The 20660-nt window shown below is 43.7% G+C and overlaps 1 protein-coding gene across 10 annotated transcripts in view; it reads right to left on the bottom strand.

Annotated features, from left to right (window-relative positions):
* Positions 1–20660, bottom strand: part of tanc2b (tetratricopeptide repeat, ankyrin repeat and coiled-coil containing 2b) — a 252008-nt gene that overhangs the window by 73702 nt on the left and 157646 nt on the right. The gene's annotated exons all lie outside the window — the stretch shown is intronic.

The raw sequence follows: 20660 nt of genomic DNA, 5'->3' as shown, positions 1-20660 counted from the left end.
CAATTCCCAACATTTAATCCTAGTAAAAAATTCTTGTCTTAGGTCAGAAAGGATCACCACTTTAAGAATGTGAAATGTCAGAATAATAGTAGAGAGAATGATTTATTTCATCTTTTATTTATTGACGAAATAATTCCCAGTGGGTCAGAAGTTTGCATACACTCAATTAGTATTTGGTAGCGTTGCCTATAAATTGTTTAACTTGGGTCAAACGTTTTGGGTAGCCTTCCACAAGCTTCCCACAATAAGTTGGGTGAATTTTGGCCCATTCCTCCTGACAGAGCTGGTGGAACTGAGTCAGGTTTGCAGGCCTCCTTGCTCAGACACTTTTTCAGTTCTGCCCACACATTTTCTATAGGGTTGAGGTCAGGGCTTTCTGATGGCAACTCCAATACCTTGACTTTGTTGTCCTTGGCCATTTTGCCACAACTTTGGAATTATGCTTGGGGTCATTGTCCATTTGGAAGACCCATTTGCGACCAAGCTTTAACTTCCTGACTGATGTCTTGAGATGTTGCTTCAATATATCCACAAGCTTTTCCCTTCTCATGATGCCATCCTGCAGTAAAGCACCCCCACAACATGATGCTGCCACCCCCATGCTTCACGGTTGGATGGTGTTCTTTGGCTTGCAAGCCCCCCTTTTTCCTCCAAACATAACCATGGTCATTATGGCCAAACAGTTTTCTTTTTGTTTCATCAGACCAGAGGACATTTCTACAAAAAGTACGATCTTTGTCCCCATGTGCAGTTGCAAACCGTAGTCTGGCTAATTTTTGGCGGTTTTGGAGCAGTGGCTTCTTCCTTGCTGAGCGGCCTTTCAGGTTATGTCGATATAGGACTCGTTTTACTGTGGATATAGATACTTTTGTACCTGTTTCCTCCAGCATGTTCATAAGGTCCTTTACTGTTGTTCTGGGATTGATTTGCACTTTTCGCACCAAAGTACGTTCATCTCTAGGAGACAGAACACGTCTCCTTCCTGAGCGGTATGACGGCTGCGTGGTCCCATGGTGTTTATACTTGCGTACTATTGTTTGTACAGATGAACATGGTACCTTCAGGTGTTTGGAAATTGCTCTTAAGGATGAACCAGACTTGTGGAGGTCTACAATTTTCTTTCTGAGGTCTTGGCTGATTTCTTTTGATTTTCCCATGATGTCAAGCAAAGAGGCACTGAGTTTGAAGGTAGGCCTTGAAATACATCCACAGGTACACCTCCAATTGACTCAAATGATGTCAATTAGCCTATCAGAAGCTTCTAAAACCATGACATAATTTTCTGGAATTTTCCAAGCTGTTTAAAGGCACAGTCAACTTAATGTATGTAAACTTCTGACCAACTGGAATTGTGATACAGTGAATTATAAGTGAAATAATCTATTTGTAAACAATTGTTGGAAAATGTATTTGTGTCATGCACAAAGTGGGTGTCCTAACCGACATGCCAAAACTATAGTTTGTTAACAAGAGATTTGTGGAGTGGTTGAAAAATGAGTTTTAATGGCTCCAACCTAAGTGTATGTAAACACTTGCCCCCCAATCACCCCTTCCCCAAAACAAGTATAAATATTGGACAATAAATTGTACTTTCCTGTAAAATAATTATGCTAAAATGTTTATTCTATTCTACTGAGTCGTTTATCTTTTGTTCGTATTCTTATATTTTATTATTTCTTATTGTTGTTGCATTGCCCAGAAGGAACCTTCAAGCAAGCATTTCATTGGACGGTGTATACCATGTGTATCCTGTGTATACGACTAATAAAACTTGAAACACGCACAAACACACACAGTCTACATTGAGGATAACCAGATACTAGTAAAAAGATATACAGTGTGGGAAACCTACACTAGCAGCAGTGTAATCCCTGGGACTGCAGCTCTCCTACAGTACAGCAGTACAGGCTCCGTGTGGCAGCTAGGAAGGCCCTTACCAGCCAGGCAGAGTGACGGCATGATGGATGGCAGTAGGCAAATCCACTCGGCAAATGAGCTTATAAATAAATATCTATATGCGGATGCAGGTAGTTGTGCACTATATATTTGAGACAGTCTCCGTGAGTAGTGTGTGTGTGAGAATGTGGTAGTGTGGTAGTGTGTGTGTGAGAATGTGGTAGTGTGGTAGTGTGGTAGTGTGTGTGTGAGAATGTGGTAGTGTGGTAGTGTGTGTGTGAGAATGTGGTAGTGTGTAGTGTGTGTGTGTGTGTGAGAATGTGGTAGTGTGTAGTGTGTGTGTGTGTGTGTGTGAGAATGTGGTAGTGTGGTAGTGTGTGTGTGAGAATGTGGTAGTGTGGTAGTGTGTAGTGTGTGTGTGAGAATGTGGTAGTGTGTAGTGTGTGTGTGAGAATGTGGTAGTGTGGTAGTGTGTGTGTGAGAATGTGGTAGTGTGGTAGTGTGTAGTGTGTGTGTGTGTGTGTGTGTGTGTGTGTGTGTGTGTGTGTGTGTGTGTGTGTGTGTGTGTGTGTGTGTGTGTGTGTGTGTGTGTGTGTGTGTGTGAGAATGTGGTAGTGTGTAGTGTGAGAATGTGGTAGTGTGTAGTGTGTGTGTGAGAATGTGGTAGTGTCGTGTGTGTGTGTGAGAGTGTGGTAGTGTGTGTGTGTGAGAGTGTGGTAGTGTGTGTGTGTGAGAATGTGGTAGTGTGGTAGTGTGTAGTGTGTGTGTGTGTGAGAATGTGGTAGTGTGGTAGTGTGTGTGTGAGAATGTGGTAGTGTGGTAATGTGTGTGTGTGTGTGTGTGTGTGTGTGTGTGTGTGTGTGTGTGTGTGTGTGTGTGTGTGTGTGTGTGTGTGTGTGTGTGTGTGTGAGAATGTGGTAGTGTGTAGTGTGTGTGTGAGAATGTGGTAGTGTGGTAGTGTGTGTGTGAGAATGTGGTAGTGTGTAGTGTGTGTGTGTGTGTGAGAATGTGGTAGTGTGTAGTGTGTGTGTGTGTGTGTGTGTGAGAATGTGGTAGTGTGGTAGTGTGTGTGTGAGAATGTGGTAGTGTGTAGTGTGTGTGTGTGTGTGTGTGTGTGTGTGTGTGAGAATGTGGTAGTGTGGTAGTGTGTAGTGTGTGTGTGAGAATGTGGTAGTTTGTAGTGTGTGTGTGAGAATGTGGTAGTGTGGTAGTGTGTAGTGTGTGTGTGTGTGTGTGTGTGTGTGTGTGTGTGTGTGTGTGAGAATGTGGTAGTGTGTGTGTGAGAATGTGGTAGTGTGGTAGTGTGTAGTGTGAGAATGTGGTAGTGTGTAGTGTGTGTGTGAGAATGTGGTAGTGTAGTGTGTGTGTGAGAGAGTGTGGTAGTGTGTGTGAGAGTGTGAGAGTGTGGTAGTGTGTGTGTGTGAGAATGTGGTAGTGTGGTAGTGTGTAGTGTGTGTGTGTGTGAGAATGTGGTAGTGTGGTAGTGTGTGTGTGAGAATGTGGTAGTGTGGTAATGTGTGTGTGTGTGTGTGTGTGTGTGTGTGTGTGTGTGTGTGTGTGTGTGTGTGTGTGTGTGTGTGTGTGTGTGTGTGTGTGTGTGTGAGAATGTGGTAGTGTGGTAGTGTGAGAATGTGGTAGTGTGTAGTGTGTGTGTGAGAATGTGGTAGTGTAGTGTGTGTGTGAGAGAGTGTGGTAGTGTGTGTGTGTGAGAGTGTGGTAGTGTGTGTGTGTGAGAATGTGGTAGTGTGGTAGTGTGTAGTGTGTGTGTGTGTGAGAATGTGGTAGTGTGGTAGTGTGTGTGTGAGAATGTGGTAGTGTGGTAATGTGTGTGTGTGTGTGTGTGTGTGTGTGTGTGTGTGTGTGTGTGTGTGTGTGTGTGTGTGTGTGTGTGTGTGTGTGTGTGTGTGTGTGTGTGTGTGTGTGTGTGTGTGTGTGTGTGAGAATGTGGTAGTGTGGTAGTGTGTAGTGTGTGTGTGAGAATGTGGTAGTGTGTAGTGTGTGTGTGAGAATGTGGTAGTGTAGTGTGTGTGTGAGAGTGTGGTAGTGTGTGTGAGAGTGTGGTAGTGTGTGTGTGTGAGAATGTGCTAGTGTGGTTGTGTGTAGTGTGTGTGTGAGAATGTGGTAGTGTGTAGTGTAAGAATGTGGTAGTGTGTGTGTGGTAGTGTGTAGTGTGTGTGTGAGTGTGTGGTAGTGTGGTAGTGTGTGTGTGTGAGAATGTGGTAGTGTGGTAGTGTGTAGTGTGTGAATGTGGTAGTGTGGTAGTGTGTAGTGTGTGGTAGTGTGTGTGAGAATGTGGTAGTGTGGTGGTGTGTAGTGTGTGTGAGAATGTGGTAGTCTGGTAGTGTGTGTGTGAGAATGTGGTAGTGTGGTAGTGTGTGTGTGAGAATGTGGTAGTGTGGTAGTGTGTAGTGTGTGTGAGAATGTGGTAGTGTGGTAGTGTGTAGTGTGTGTGAGAATGTGGTAGTGTGGTAGTGTGATAGTGTGTGTGTGAGAATGTGGTAGTGTGGTAGTGTGATAGTGTGTGTGTGAGAATGTGGTAGTGTGGTAGTGTGATAGTGTGTGTGTGAGAATGTGGTAGTGTGGTAGTGTGTGTGTGAGAATGTGGTAGTGTGGTAGTGTGTAGTGTGTGTGAGAATGTGGTAGTGTGGTAGTGTGATAGTGTGTGTGTGAGAATGTGGTAGTGTGGTAGTGTGTGTGTGAGAATGTGGTAGTGTGGTAGTGTGTAGTGTGTGTGAGAATGTGGTAGTGTGGTAGTGTGATAGTGTGTGTGTGAGAATGTGGTAGTGTGGTAGTGTGTAGTGTGTGTGAGAATCTGATAGTGTGGTAGTGTGTAGTGTGGTATTGTGGTAGTGTGTGTGAAACAGACCAAGACATTAATCAAAGATGTCATTTCTATTCCCCTCAGACAGTCTTTGTAAAGCCAGGGCTTTAGAAACATTATCAAAAAGAAAATTTCCTGCAAAATGTATTAATTTAGATTCTAATTCAATGTGTGCATATGAAAGAGGAAGGCTCATTTTAAATATGACAGTCCATTCAGAAACAAGCTAGGCTTTGTGCAAACAGATGAGATGTAAATATGAAATTAATATCCATACCGATGCTCATCTTAATTAGGTACATGAACGATACATGAATGATAAACAATGAGAAAAGGTGTTGATAGCAAGGTGTTACAATAATGTCTATCAGTCATTCACACTCACCTGTATAACCCCCCCCCCCCCCCCCCCCCCCTGTTGGTGTGTTTGAATTCAATGGCATGCCCTTTGAGTTGTGCAATGCGCCAGTACATTTCAGGAATGCTTGTTCCATGGAGTGCAAGTTTGGAGACTGTCGCTATAAATCACACATTTACACCGAAGGCCCTGCACTTGCAGAGACACCTTGCGAAGCCCTCAAGGTCGCTACGACAACAAGCATTCCCCTTTACTGTAAACACACCATTGTCATCTACAGTATTCACCTTTATTAATTCAAGGTTACACAGTATTCACGTTGCATTCACAGACTTCACATTGTATTCACAGAATTCCCATTGTATTCACAGAATTAACATTGTATTCACATAATTCACATTGTATTCACATAATTCACATTGTATTCACAAAAATCACATTGTATTCACAGAATTAACATTGTATTCACATAATTCACATTGTATTCACATAATTCACATTGCCATGAACCAAGCAGCACAAGATCTCTCTGTCCCCTCAATGGGACTTCCTGGATAAATAAACGTTTAAAAAGAATGAGCATTTTATATTGTAATGGTGTTTGTTCTGCAACATGCTATGGATGAAGGACAAAAAAACAACTCTTTATTCACTTGGGCACACTAGTGGACAAAAGAGTATGCCCACTACAGTATCTACTGCATTACCTTACTAAGCCTACTGCAGTACTTTACTAGACTTACTGCAGTACCACTACAGTATCTACTGCAGTACCTTACTAGGCCTACTGCAGTACTTTACTAGACTTACTGCAGTACCACTACAGTAACTACTGCTGTACCTAACTAGGCCTACTGCAGTACCTTACTAGACTTACTGCAGTACCACTACAGTATCTACTGCAGTACCTTACTGGGCCTACTGCAGTACTTTACTAAGCCTACTGCAGTACTTTACTAGACTTACTGCAGTACCACTACAGTAACTACTGCTGTACCTAACTAGGCCTACTGCAGTACCTTACTAGACTTACTGCAGTACCACTACAGTATCTACTGCAGTACCTTACTAAGCCTACTGCAGTACCGCTCCAATACCTTACTAGGCCTACTGCAGTACTTTACTAGACTTACTGCAGTACCACTACAGTAACTCCTGCTGTACCTAACTAGGCCTACTGCAGTACCTTACTAGACTTACTGCAGTACCACTACAGTAACTCCTGCTGTACATAACTAGGCCTACTGCAGTACCGCTACAGTAACTACTGCAGTACCTTACTAGGCCTATTGTAGTACTTTACTAGGCTTACTGCAGTACTTTACTAGACTTACTGCAGTACTGCTACAGTAACTCCTGCAGTACCTTACTAGGCTTACTGCAGTACTTTACTAGACTTACTGCAGTACCACTACGGTAACTACTGCAGTACCTTACTAGGCCTACTGCAGTACCACTACAGTAACTACTGCAGTACCTTACTAGGCCTATTGTAGTACTTTACTAGGCTTACTGCAGTACTTTACTAGACTTACTGCAGTACCACTACGGTAACTACTGCAGTACCTTACTAGGCCTACTGCAGTACCACTACAGTAACTACTGCAGTACCTTACTAGGCCTATTGTAGTACTTTACTAGGCTTACTGCAGTACCTTACTATGCTTACTGCAGTACTGCTACAGTAACTACTACAGTACCACTTAAAGCCTGTCTGGTTGGATGGTTGTCTAAACAACACTGCCCAGATGTGAGTGTGAAACACTGGGAGGTGTTGTGTTCATTCAGCTCAGACTGAAAATAGAGGCTGCTGACAGCAGCACCGTACAAGCTCCATTAACTCAGCCGCTTGTGTGTGTGTGTATGTGTGTGTGTGCGCGTGTGTGCGTGCGTGGGTGGGTGCGTGTGTGTGTGTGTGTGTGTGTCATTACACCCATAGGGGGATTAGCCCACTAAGGTAACACACAGAACACACACAGAGGGAGGAGCTGATCTTCTAAGAACACTCATTAGCCTATGGTTCTCTCATTCTCCACTCTGCCCCAAATGCTGTTTATTTTGTACCTCAGATAACCTTTGTGTGCCAGCAGGATTACAGCTTAAAGCAACTCCAATAGTATTAATAATGTTAAAGCTACGGTCCGGTTTATGGAAGGTTTACAAGCTCTTTCATGCCAGACTCTCACATAGCAATACTTACAGGAATTTTTATTTATATATTAAAGCTACAGGCCGGTTTATGGACGGTTACATTGAGTCTTTATCACACGACTTTCATTCTACATATACAGTAGCTAGCACGAGACTTCAAATACAGTTTAAGACTACATCCAAAGCTTACATGCTAGTATTATTCATGTTATAGCTATGGGCTGGTTCATGTAAGGTTAGCCTATAGTCCATCCAACCAATGCTTACATAAGATAAGATAATTACTTTATTATTCCCATGTCGACATTTTGTGTGTGGCTCTGTGTACATTAACACGTACAGTATCATTAAGCATACAAAAGACAATACAAATACAGACAAATAGAAAGAGATTTAAACAACACATGAAGACGAACAATACAATCGAAAACAAAACGGCAAAACGCAAACACATAAGCTGCAGGTCATCACAGTGTAGCTCCCTGAAATTAGAATCAAGCTTCTATAGCCAACAGCCTTGGTTAACACGGACGATAGCGGTCTGGTGATAACTAAGCGATTACAGAGAGGAGGAACTACAGTACAGGCCTCTACTGTAGGGCTCTTCCTTCAACTGCCGCCCACATTACTAGTCATTCCCTGAGGACTTGTACTCCATGTATGCATCCCAAATGTTACCCTATTCCCTATAGAGTGCACTACTAGTGCAATAACCTGGTCAAAAGTTGTGCACTATATAGGGGATAGGGTGCCATTTGGGACGCACTGCATGACGAAAGGTTGCTGGTTCGAATTCCCAAGCGGACTAGGTGAAAAATCGGTCGATGTACCCTTGAGCAAGGCACTTAACCCTAATTGCTCCTGTAAGTCGTTGTGGATAAGAGCATCTGCTAAATGACTAAACTGTCAAATCCAATGACTCAGCAGAACGGGGTAGAGAAAAGCTAATGGTCAGTACGTCCGACACCCTGACCTTTCATTCACAATATTATTTCTCTCACGTCCACCCCCGGACCACCTGCTGCAGTCAGGGTCAATGTAGAGGCAGGGCCACTTGCTCTTCAGACAACCACAGCTGGGGAAGAGAAGAAACGAATACAGGGCGAAGAAGACTGAGAATGGCACATCAACACCAGTATAGAGTTACGTGATACTGTTATACTGCATTGAGGAGGCACTCTTCAGATAACTATAGTGAAGGACAGACTACAGGGTGAGGGTATATTTGAGACAGGCTGAGAATGACATACCAGTAACACATTTAGCAGGTACTCTTCTGTTAAATATAGTGGAGGAAGAGAGAGAGAGAGACTTGAGCTGAGAGAGGATGAGAATGACATTCCAGTAACACATTTAGGAGGTACTCTTCTGTTAAATATAGTGGAGGAAGAGAGAGAGAGACTTGAGCTGAGAGAGGATGAGAATGACACGCCATCAGTGAAGAGTTATGTGACACTGTGATAGTGCATCGAGGAGGACTGGTGATATACTAGAGTTCAATGTGATACTGTGTTATTGCATTGAGAATGACACACCATCAGTGGAGAGTTATGTGACATCCATTGAGGAGTGCATTTATGAGGTGAGAGTATAGTATAATTACCTAAGACCCAATGTGGATGGATGATGGAGCAAACACTAATAAAAGCCAGCATGCCTTGACCCTTAACCCCTGACCCCAGTCCCAACTGAGCTCTAACCCCTAGTAAGGTTATAGGCCCTTGCCTATGCAAGTATGCATACAGTATGGTCTTGGTCCTCCTACCTCTGTCGTTAGACAGTACCTTCAGAAAGTATTCACACCCCTTTATTTTTTCCACACTTTGTTGCGTTAAAAAGTGGGATACAAATATATTTAATTGTAATTTTTTACAACGACCTACACAAAGTAATGTCAAAGTGGAAGAACAATTCAAACATTTGAAATTTGTATTACTAGAAAAAAATATATATATATCTTGATTAGATAAGTATTCAACCCCCTGAGTCAATATGCTAGAATCACCTTTGAGTCATTCTGGGTAGGTCTATAAGAGCTTTGCACACCTGGATTGTACAATATTTGCCCATTATTATTTTTTTTAAATTCCTTAAACACTGTCAAGTTGGTTGTTGATAATTGCTAGACAGACATTTTCAAGTTATTCAAGTTATGCCATAGATTTTCAAGTCGAATTAAGACAAAACTGTAACCAGGCCACACAGGAATATTCAATGTTGTCTTGGTAAGCAACTCCAGTGTATATTTGGTATTGTGTATATTTGTCCTGCTAAAAGGTGAATTTTCTCACAGTGTCTGTATGAAAGCAGACTGAACCAGGTTTTCCGCTACAATTTTGCCTGTCCTTAGCTCTATTTCATTTCTTTATATCCCCCAAAAATTCCCTACTCCTTGCCGATGACGAGCATACTGATAACATGAAGCAGCCTCCACCATGCTTGAAAATGTGAAAATATGAAGCTTGGTACTCAGTGATGTGTTGTGTTGTTAAACAGCCACCACTAACATTGAGTGGCTGCTGCCAACATACTGACTCAACTCCAGCCACTTTAATAATGGAAAAAATTGATGTAAAAAATGTATCACTAGCCACTTTAAACAATGCCACTTAATATAATGTTTACATACCCTACATTACTCATCTCATATGTATATACTGTACTCTATATCATCTACTGCATCTTGCCATCTTTATGTAATACATGTATCACTAGCCACTTTAAACAATGCCACTTTTATATGTTTACATAGCCTACATTACTCATCTCATATGTATATACTGTACTCGATACCATCTACTGCATTTTGCCTATGGCGTTCGGTACCATCACTCATTCATATATTTTTATGTACATATTCTTCATCCCTTTACACTGTGTGTATAAATAAGGTAGTGGTTGTGAAATTGTTAGGTTAGATTGGTTATTACTGCATTGTCGGAACTAGAAGCACAAGCATTTCGCTACGCTCGCATTAACATCTGCTAACCATGTGTATGTGACACATGATTTGATGGATTTGCCCCAAACATAGCACTTTGTATTTAGGACAAAAAGTACATTTCCTTGCCACATTATTTTGCAGTATTACATTAGTGCCTTAATGCAAACAGAATACATGTTTTGGAATGTTTTTTTTCTTCTGTACAGGCTTCCTTCTTTTCCCTCACTCATGAAGTTAGTATTGTAGAGTCACTACAATGTTGTTGATAAATTCCTCAGTTTTCTCCTAGCACAGGCATTACATTCTGTAACTGTTTCAAAATCACCATTGGCCTCATGGTGAATTCCCTGAGTGGTTTCCTTCCTCTCTGGCAACTGAGTTAGGAAGAATGCCTGTATTTCTGTAGTGACTGCGTGTATTGGGACACCATCCGAAGCGCAATTAATAACTTCATCATGCTCAAAGGGATATTCAATGTTTGCTTTTTTTTGTTGCCCATCTACCAATAGGTGCCCTTCTTTGCATTGGAAAACCTCCCAAGGTCAATGTGCTCGAATATGTGCTTGAAATTCACTGCTCGACTGAGGGAACTTACAAGATAGTTGTATGTGTGGTGTACAGGGATGGGGTAGTCATTCAAAAATTATGTTAAAAAATATTATTGCACACAGAGTGAGTCCATGTAACTTATTATGTGACTTGTCATGCAAATGTTTATTCTTGAACTTATTTAGGCTTGAAAATAACAAAGGGGTTGAATACTTATTGACTCAAGACAGTTCAACTTTTTTATTACATTTGTAAAAATGTGTGAAAACATAATTCTAATTTGATAAGTATGGGCTATTATGTGTAGATCAGTGACACAATATCTCAATTTAATCAGGCTTAAATTCAGGCTGGAACACAACAAAATGTGGAAAAGGTCAAGGGGTGTAAATACTTTCTGAAGGCATTGTATATACATCATTTTATCCCCTCTTTTTTCCCACCAATTTTGTGATATCCAATTGCGATCCAATTACGATCTTGTCTCATCGCTAAAACTCCCCAACGGGCTCGGGAGAGGTGAAGGTCGAGTCATGCCTCCTCTGAAACATGACCCGCCAAACCGCTCTTCTTAACACCCGCCCGCTTAACCCGGAAGCCAGCAGCACCAACGTGTTCGGAGGAAACACTGTTCAACTGATGACCGAAGTCAGTCTGCAGGTGCCCGGCACGCCACAAGGAGTCGCTAGAGCGCGATGAGCCAAGTAAAGCTCCCCCGGCCAAACCCTCCCCTAACCTGGACGATGCTGGGCCAATTGTGCACCGCCTTATGGGACTCCCGGTCACGGACTGGGATCGAACCCGGATCTGTAGTGATGCCTCAAGCACTGCGATGCAGTGCCTTAGACCTCTGCGCCACTCGGGAGGCCAATAAAATGTATTTATAAAGCCTTTTTAACATTAGCAGTTTGTCACAAAGTGATTTACAGTAACCTGACCTAGACTCCAAAGAGCAAGCAGAAGCACAGTGGCATTGGGGAAATAAAACATCCTACTGTGAATAACCTCACATACTGTAGATCCCTTAAATTAAAATCTGGATCTCAAAGCCAGTTTCACTGAGTTTATTCATTCTTCCCCTCTAAATCAGGGACGGATTTAGACCTGGGACACCAGGTGGGTGCATTTAATTATCAGGTAGAACAAAAACCAGCAGACTCTGGACCTCGTAAGGTGATACCGAAATACCCCTGCTGTAGATGGATACCTCTGGCTGATACTAAGTCAAATAGAAGGTTAATAATAACACAAAGGATTTGTATTTCTAAAAGTAAAAAACAAACACTTATTGACTTCTTTCAGGCAAGATGTCTTTGAAAAGAGTGGAGGTGATTTAAGCACAACCGAGCAAAGAAAAACAGTGAAAATGCTTTAAAGTCACTAATGTTAGTGAAGGCAATTTTCCTGTAAAGATAACGAGGATGAGAAAAGAGGGAAGCTTAATTGAGACAGAACATCCATTCACCTAATTGCAGTTATAGCAATAGTATCATCAATGGAAAACACTGGCGTGGTGAACTGAATCCTAAAATTGGTGACCTGAATCCACTGTCAATGGATACATTCCTCCAAAACCTAGCCTAGATAACAGTCCTCTCCTCCCACTGCCAAGATACATGATTTTGTACTGAAAGGCAGGTATTAAAGGGGTTTTGGGAGATTGGTGTTATCGCAATGCTGTAATGTTGTGCAGTGGACTATGACGTCTGTGACAGCCCTAGTGACACACAAACACCCAACTGCGTTAACCTGTAACAGGAGTGTTTGCTCATTTTGGTAGTGTCAACATTAGCAGAGGAGTGGAGGGGTAGTCAGTGTATGTAAGGCATGGTAATCCCACTGCTGTGTTTTGTAAGCAAATCATTATCAAGCCTATTAATAGCACACTGCGGGTTTCTCATTCTAACACAGCTTCTTGTAGAACAGTCTTTGTGTGCGTCCCAAATGGCACCATATTCCCTTTATAATGCACTGCTATGGGCCCTGGTCAAAAACGTACGCTGTATTGGAAATGAGGTATGATTTGGGCCGCAGCCTTTCATTGTATAAGAACCCAATGATAACCCAATGAAACAAAAAAGTCATACATATTGACAATAAATCCACTTATACATATACTGACTACTACAAACGGGCTGAATTGACTCCATTGCTCCTTCTAGACAAGTCCTGCACTGTTTAATCACCCTGTATAAAAGCAATAGCAAAGTCATTCTAAATAAATGATTTTACTTTGCAACTTAACTCGTACTAAAGGCACAAAAATATACAAATTTACAATACATGAATGTACTTTCTGACCTACATTAACCTGCATTAACTCCTAACGAAGGTTTAGTTGTAGCAACACAATTGCGGATGAGTTGTGTTTCGACGGTGATGCTGCAGTGACACGGAGGTGATGGATGGACTTGACAGGCTCCAAGTACTTTCAACAGCCTCCACCTCTCCACCAACCAGACAGTCAACATAATGAGATTCCTGTTCCAACCTTTCACTCTGAGAGACAAAGTAGGGGTTTTTACAAGAGAGTGGTGTCATCAACACTTGATTTATTGCTTGAACGTCACCATGCAGAGTACAGACTTTGACTACTTTCTATGGAGACAGTGTCTGCATCCCAAATGGCACCCTATGTTTCCTGGTCTAAAGTAGTGCACTACATAGGAAAATAGCGTGCCATTTGCGACACATCCAGTCTCTCTCTCAGTGGGCTGGCTGGCTTTCTGATAAGCATTGAGTGGTGAAAAGGGTCTGTACGAAGCTCCAACATGCAGGAACCAACCCAGAGGCTGTTGCTTTTTCAAGAGAATAGAATACACGTTATGCTCCACTGGTTATCCTTTGATAACCAAATTAACCTTAAATTAATTTGTAACAGGCTATTATTACTAATGTGCAACCGTTCTCCGTGTGAATGTAGCTAGCTGTAGCTGACTGTTTATCAGAATTGATGTAGAAAACGCCTCGGGAGATTGGATGTTTCGCTTTTCAGATTTATTCCCCCAACTTCGCTCGGGTATCTAAACCCAATTGTCTGATGCAGGGTCAGGGGATTGCTGTGCGGAAATAGCGGAGAAATTGAGCAATTACATACAGAACATTGATATCCCCTATAGTAGAATGGGTTCAGAGGTTTTAAGGTTTGGATTTGCAGGCGAGTGAACCGTGTAACAACTGGGATTCCCTCACTCATACATAGGTTTCTACCGAAAAAGTAAAACATCAAACCCTCAGCTCCTCATAGAAAGGGTTTTATTCAACCTTCAGCAAAGTGAAGTAAATATATCAATTGAGTTCAGTTGTCACGTTCCTGACCTGTTTTCTGTTAGTTTTGTATGTGTTAGTTGGTCAGGACGTGAGTTTGGGTGGGCAGTCTATGTTTTCTGTTTCTATGTTTGTTTAAGGGTTGCCTCCTGTGTCTGTGGTTGTCTCCTGTGTCTGTGTATGTCGTTGCGCCACACGGGACTGTTGTCGGTTTGTTTGTTTTTTCGGTTTATGTAGTCTGTTCCTGTTTCATGCGTTCTTCGTTATATGTAAGTTCTTATGTTCAGGTGCGTCTACGTCGTTTGTTGTTTTGTAGTTAATCAAGTATAGTTCGTTTTTTGTCTTCGTTGTTTTGTCGTGTCTAAATAAATATCATGTCTAAGTATCACGCTGCGTCTTGGTTCAATCCATGCTCCTCCTCTTCGGAAGAAGAGGAAGAGGAGAACCGTTACAGAACCACCCACCGATCCAGAACCAAGCAGCATGAGTTCGAGCAGTGGACATGGGAGGACGTGTTAAATGGAAAAGGTTGCTATACATGGGAGGAGATCCGAGCTGGAAGAGATCGGCTTCCATGGGAACAGCTGGAGGCGATTAGGAGAGCGGAGGCAACGGGAGAGAGAGACCGGATTTATGAAGGTAGAAACCCCAAAAATTTCTTGGGAGGGGGGGGGGGGGGGGGGGTTAAGAGGTAGTGGGCCAAGGGCAGGTAGGAGACCTGCGCCCACTTCCCAGGCTAACCGTGGAGAGCGGGAGTACGGGCAGACGCCGTGTTACGCAGTAGAGCGCACGGTGTCTCCTGTACGTGTGCATAGCCCGGTGCGGGTTATTCCACCTCCCCGCACTGGTAAGGCTAGATTGAGCATTGAGCCAAGTGCCATGAAGCCGGCTCTACATATCTGGCCACCAGTACGTCTCCTTGGGCCGGCTTACATGGCACCAGCCTTACGCATGGTGTCCCCGGTTCGCCTACATAGCCCGGTGCGGGTTATTCCACCTCCCCGCACTGGTCGGGCAACGGGGAGCATTCAGCCAGGTAAGGTTGGGCAGGCTCAGTGTTCAAGGGAGCAAATACGCCTGCACGGTCCGGTATTTCCGGCGCTACCTCCACGCCCCAGCCCAGTACCACCAGTGCCTACACCACACACCAGGCTTCCAGTGCGTTTTCAGAGCCCTGTTCCTCCTCCACGCACTCTTCCTATGGTGCGTGTCTCCAGCCCAGTGCCTCCAGTTCCGGCACCATGCACTAAGCCACCTGTGCGTCTCCAGAGCCCTGTACACACTGTTCCTTCTCCCCGTACTCGTCCTGACGTGCGTGCCCTCAGCCCGGTGCCACCAGTGCCGATACCACGCACCAGGCAAATAGTACGCTTTAAGAGTCCAGTGTGCCCTGTCCCTGCTCCCCGCACTAGCATGAAGGTGCGTGTCCTTAGCCCGGTGCCTCCAGTTCCGGCACCACGCACCAGGTCTACAGTGCGTCTCATCCGGCCAGAGCCATCCGTCTCACCAGCGCCATCTGAGCCATCCGTCTCCCCAGTGCCGTCTGAGCCATCCGTCTGCCCAGTGCCGTCTGAGCCATCCGTCTGCCCAGTGCCGTCTGAGCCATCCGTCTGCCCAGTGCCGTCTGAGCCATCCGTCTGCCCAGTGCCGTCTGAGCCATCCGTCTGCCCAGTGCCGTCTGAGCCATCCGTCTGCCCAGTGCCGTCTGAGCCATCCGTCTGTCCCGAGCCATTAGAGCCGCCCGTCTGTCCCGAGCCGTCAGAGCCGTTAGTTAGTCAGGAGCCGCTAGAGCCATTTGTCAGACAGGATCTGCCAGAGCCGCCAACCAGACAGGATCTGCCAGAGCCGCCAACCAGACAGGATCTGCCAGAGCCGTCAACCAGACAGGATCTGCCAGAGCCGCCAACCAGACAGGATCTGCCAGAGCCGTCAACCAGACAGGATCTGCCAGAGCCGCCAACCAGACAGGATCTGCCAGAGCCGCCAACCAGACAGGATCTGCCAGAGCCGCCAACCAGACAGGATCTGCCAGAGCCGCCAACCAGACAGGAGCTGCCAGAGCGGCCAACCAGACAGGATCTGCCAGAGCGGCCAGCCAGCCAGGAGCGTCCAGAGCCGTCAGCCAGCCATGAGCGTCCAGAGCCGTCAGCCAGCCATGAGCGTCCAGAGCCGTCAACCAGCCATGAGCGTCCAGAGCCGTCAGCCAGCCATGAGCGTCCAGAGCCGTCAGCCAGCCATGAGTGTCCAGAGCCGTCAGCTAGTCATGAGCGTCCAGAGCTGCCATGTATCTAGAACTGCCCTTCAGTCCAGAGCTGTCTCTCTGTCCGGAGCTGCCCTTCAGTCCGGAGTTGCCCCTCTATCCTGAGCTACCTCTCTATCTTGACCTACCTCTCTGTATTGAGCTACCTTATCCTGGTGCTGCCCCTTATTTTGAAGTTACCTATTAAGTTAAGTAGGTGTAATAGGAGGGTGGTCATTTTAAGGGGGCGTAAGCTGGGATTGACTATGGTGGGGTGGGGACCTCGCCCAGAGCCTGAGCCACCACCGTGGTCAGACGCCCACCCAGACCCTCCCCTAGACTTTTGGTGGTGCGTTCGGAGTACGCACCTTGAGGGGGGGGTTATGTCACGTTCCTGACCTGTTTTCTGTTAGTTTTGTATGTGTTAGTTGGTCAGGACGTGAGTTTGGGTGGGCAGTCTATGTTTTCTGTTTCTATGTTTGTTTAACCTGTTGAGGATGGGGGCGCTGTTGAGACTATTTATGCTAATCGTGTAATTTTTGAAACGGCTTCCCACAAAATCCTTGATCGTACAATATGCATATTATTATTATTATTGGATAGAAAACAGTCTATAGTTTCTATAGGAGTTTAAATTTTGTCTCTAAGTGGAACAGAGCCCATTCTACAGCAATTTCCCTGACATGGAGTCAGATTTCAGAAATTTTGGCCACTGTTCTGGAGTCAGTTAAAAGGGCACTGTTTTTGCTATGACTATACGGACACTGCTTACGTCTTCCCCTGGATGCCTTTACGTGATGACGATTTCAATGGGGTCGATTGCGCGTTCACAGGCCCTATAAATAAAAAAACCCTGTAGGTAGGAACTCTTTTCTTGCTGCGTAATGCGCGTGGAGGACATCGACCTGCTATTTTTCCAAGCGTTAGTTTAGCCTGTTATATTTTTCCGGTCATGTTTTTACTCGTTATAGGAGTTAAAAACATCATAAGGTAGTTAATTTAAAGCGTTTTATAGCAATTTATATCCGTTTAGTGCGATTTTGGGACATTTATTTCTTTAACGCTGTGAATAGCTGGGCACGCTTTCAGTTCATCCCGAACGCAGTTGGCATTTCCACATGGCAAGAGGACAGCTTTCCACCAAAAGACGATTACTCCCAAGAAAGGATCCTTTGCCCAAGATACTGATGGAAGAACAGCTCAAAGTAGGACATTTTTATTATGATAAATCGTGTTTCTGTCGAAACATTTTAGTGGCTTAGGACGCCATGTTTTTTGACGTAGCTTCGCTTGGCGCAAACTGTATTGAAAAGTAAGGATAAATTAAAAAATGTAATTCCGCAATTGTATTAAGAATTAAATTGTCTATCAATCCCTGTCCACCCTATATTTTTTAGTCACGTTTATGAGTATTTATGTATAAGAGTAGATCACTGTCTAAGTGGCGCAAGGACATTTTCTGACCAGCTGAGCTACATTTCACATTGTCTAACCATGATTTTGGTGGCTAAATATAAACATTTTCGATCAAACTCTATATGGATTGTGTAATATGATGTTACAGGAGTGTCATCTGAAGAATTCTGAGAAGGTTAGTGAAAAAATTTATATATTTTTGGCGATGTTGACGTTATCGCCCACTTTGGCTAGAATCAATGCTGGGCTGCTATGTGCTATGTGCTATGCTAATATAACGATTTATTGTGTTTTCGCTGTAAGACACTTAGAAAATCTGAAATATTGTCTGTATTCACAGGATCTGTGTCTTTCGATTAGTGTATGCTGTGTATTTTTACGAAATGTTTGATGATTAGTAAGTAGGTAAACACGTTGCTCATAGTAATTATTCTAGTCCATTTGTGACGGTGGGTGCAATTGTAACCTATGCCATCTACCTGAAATATGCACTTTTTTCTAACAAAACCTATCCCATACCATAAATATGTTATCAGACTGTCATCTGATGAGTTTTTTTCTTGGTTAGGGGCTATAAATATCTTAGTTTAGCCGAATTGGTGATAGCTACTGGTGTTGGTGGACAAATAAAAGATGGTGGATTATGCTAATGTGTTTTTAGGTAATAGATGTACATCTTTACATATTGTGTCTTCCCTGTAAAACATTTTAAAAATCGGACATGTTGACTGGATTCACAAGATCTGTGTCTTTCATTAGCTGTATTGGACTTTAATGTGTGAAAGTTAAATATTTAAAAAAAATCCTTTTTTTGAATTTCGCGGCACTGGTTTTTCAGTGGGGGTGGGGGGGGAGTGCCGCTAGCGGCACACTCATCCTAGACAGGTTAAGGGTTGCCTGGTATGGCTCTCAATTAGAGGCAGGTGTTTGGCGTTTCCTCTAATTGAGAGTCATATTAAGGTAGGTTGTTTCACATTGTTTGTTGTGGGTGGTTGTCTCCTGTGTCTGTGTATGTCCTTGCGCCACACGGGACTGTTGTCGGTTTGTTTGTTTTTTCGGTTTATGTAGTCTGTTCCTGTTTCATGCGTTCTTCAATATATGTAAGTTCTTTTGTTCAGGTGTGTCTACGTCGTTTGTTGTTTTGTAGTTAATCAAGTATAGTTCGTTTTTTGTCTTCGTTGTTTTGTCGTGTCTAAATAAATATCATGTCTAAGTATCACGCTGCGTCTTGGTTCAATCCATGCTCCTCCTCTTCGGAAGAAGAGGAAGAGGAGAACCGTTACATCAGTACTCTGTATAGTATTTAGTTGGTTTCTGATAAAACACACTATAATCAGTGTTGACTGTCAAACAAGGTCAGACGATCCAACATGTCTGACATAGAGGTACAGGTAACTGCCAAAATAATGGAAACACTTGAGTAAATGAGGAACACAAAGTATATTGAAAGCAGGTGCTTCCACACAGTTGTGGCTCCTAAGTTAATTAAGCAATTAACATTCCATACTGCTTAGGGTCATGTATAAAAATGCTGGGCAGGCCATTATTTTGTCTACCATGGCTATGCCCCCATAGGATGACAATGCTTCCATCCACAGAGTGGTCACTGAATGGTTTGATGAGCATGAAAACAGTGCAAACCATATGCCATGGCATTCTTAGTCACCAGATCTCAACTCAATGTAATACTTATGGGAGGTTCTGGAGCAACAGCGTTTTCCACCACCATCAACAAAACACCAAATTATGGAAGTTCTCAAGGAAGAATGGTGTCACATCCATCCAATAGAGTTCCAGACACTTGTAGAATCTATGCTAAGGTGCACTGAAGCTTTTCTGGCTCGTGGTGGCACAAGGCCCTATTAAGACGCTTTATGTTGGTGTTTCCTTTATTTTGGCAGTTACCTGAAGATCAAGAAACAAATAATTGACAATTCAACATGAAGAAATAATACTGAGTGACTAACGCTCCTTCATTTCAACAGAGATCTGGCTTAACTATAAAATGGGGGACACCAACTAACGCACGGAAATAGCAACATTTGATTAACGGCACATGCTACTTCCATAGACTTTCAAGTTCCATCATTGTCTTAGGCAATACTCTAAAGGAGCATATACCGGTAGATGAATCCTATCTGTATTTGTCTATCTCTTCCCAACATGACCTTCAGCTCAATAGGGGTAATGCCTTGTGACAGATTCACATCCTTCAACATCATCTCATCCAAGATGGCAGGCGGAGAGGCTGAATGTACACATGTCATCATCAAGCCCTGTGATGTAATCATGTCACAGACACAGCGAGGCGAGCTGCCCCTGCCTGAAAGCACACACACACACCATTACAGACTGATTGTTTGTGTCTAAGTCTGTCAAGAGGGACAGAGTGTCGTTGTTTAATGCTAATATCCTTTCTAACTGAGACTGACCGACAGCAAGGAGCCTTATCACAGCTCTCTGTAGGAAGTGACGCTAGCAGCTAACTCCTCTGGAATTTGTCGATGGTGAGTGCGTGTATCCTTCTCCTCATCAAATGCCTTCATTCACCTGAGACCACCAGCAGTAGCAGCTACTGATGAGGTTCATTTTGTTATGTGGTTTATACCAGCTAGATGGCTATCCCAGAGAGACACAGAGAGAGACACAGAGAGAGACAGACAGAGAGAGAGAGAGAGTGAGAGAGCGAGAGAGTGATAGGCAAGCAGCTCTGATGGAGGTATGGAGCCGATAGCGGGAAGGAAGACATGACGTCTCTCAAATTGTGATACATAACAACAACAACCTGATGACACAATGCGGGTCGGGGACAACCTACCTAACATACTATTTCCACCTGTTAACAGACATATAAACTCAGATATATATATGGACATAACACATGGATGTGCACACATAATCAGAAGTACAGGTGGATCCTACAGCGTGAGCACCAGAAGCCGCCCACCAGTAGCCAGTTAGTGCTTTGACACACACACACTTGCACTCAGAGACGATTCAATGTCTACCCACGCTGACG

This window comes from Salvelinus fontinalis, chromosome 30, assembly GCF_029448725.1.
Source record: "Salvelinus fontinalis isolate EN_2023a chromosome 30, ASM2944872v1, whole genome shotgun sequence".
NCBI classification, from domain to species: Eukaryota; Metazoa; Chordata; class Actinopteri; order Salmoniformes; family Salmonidae; genus Salvelinus; species Salvelinus fontinalis.
This window is presented reverse-complemented; position numbering and strand designations above follow the sequence as displayed.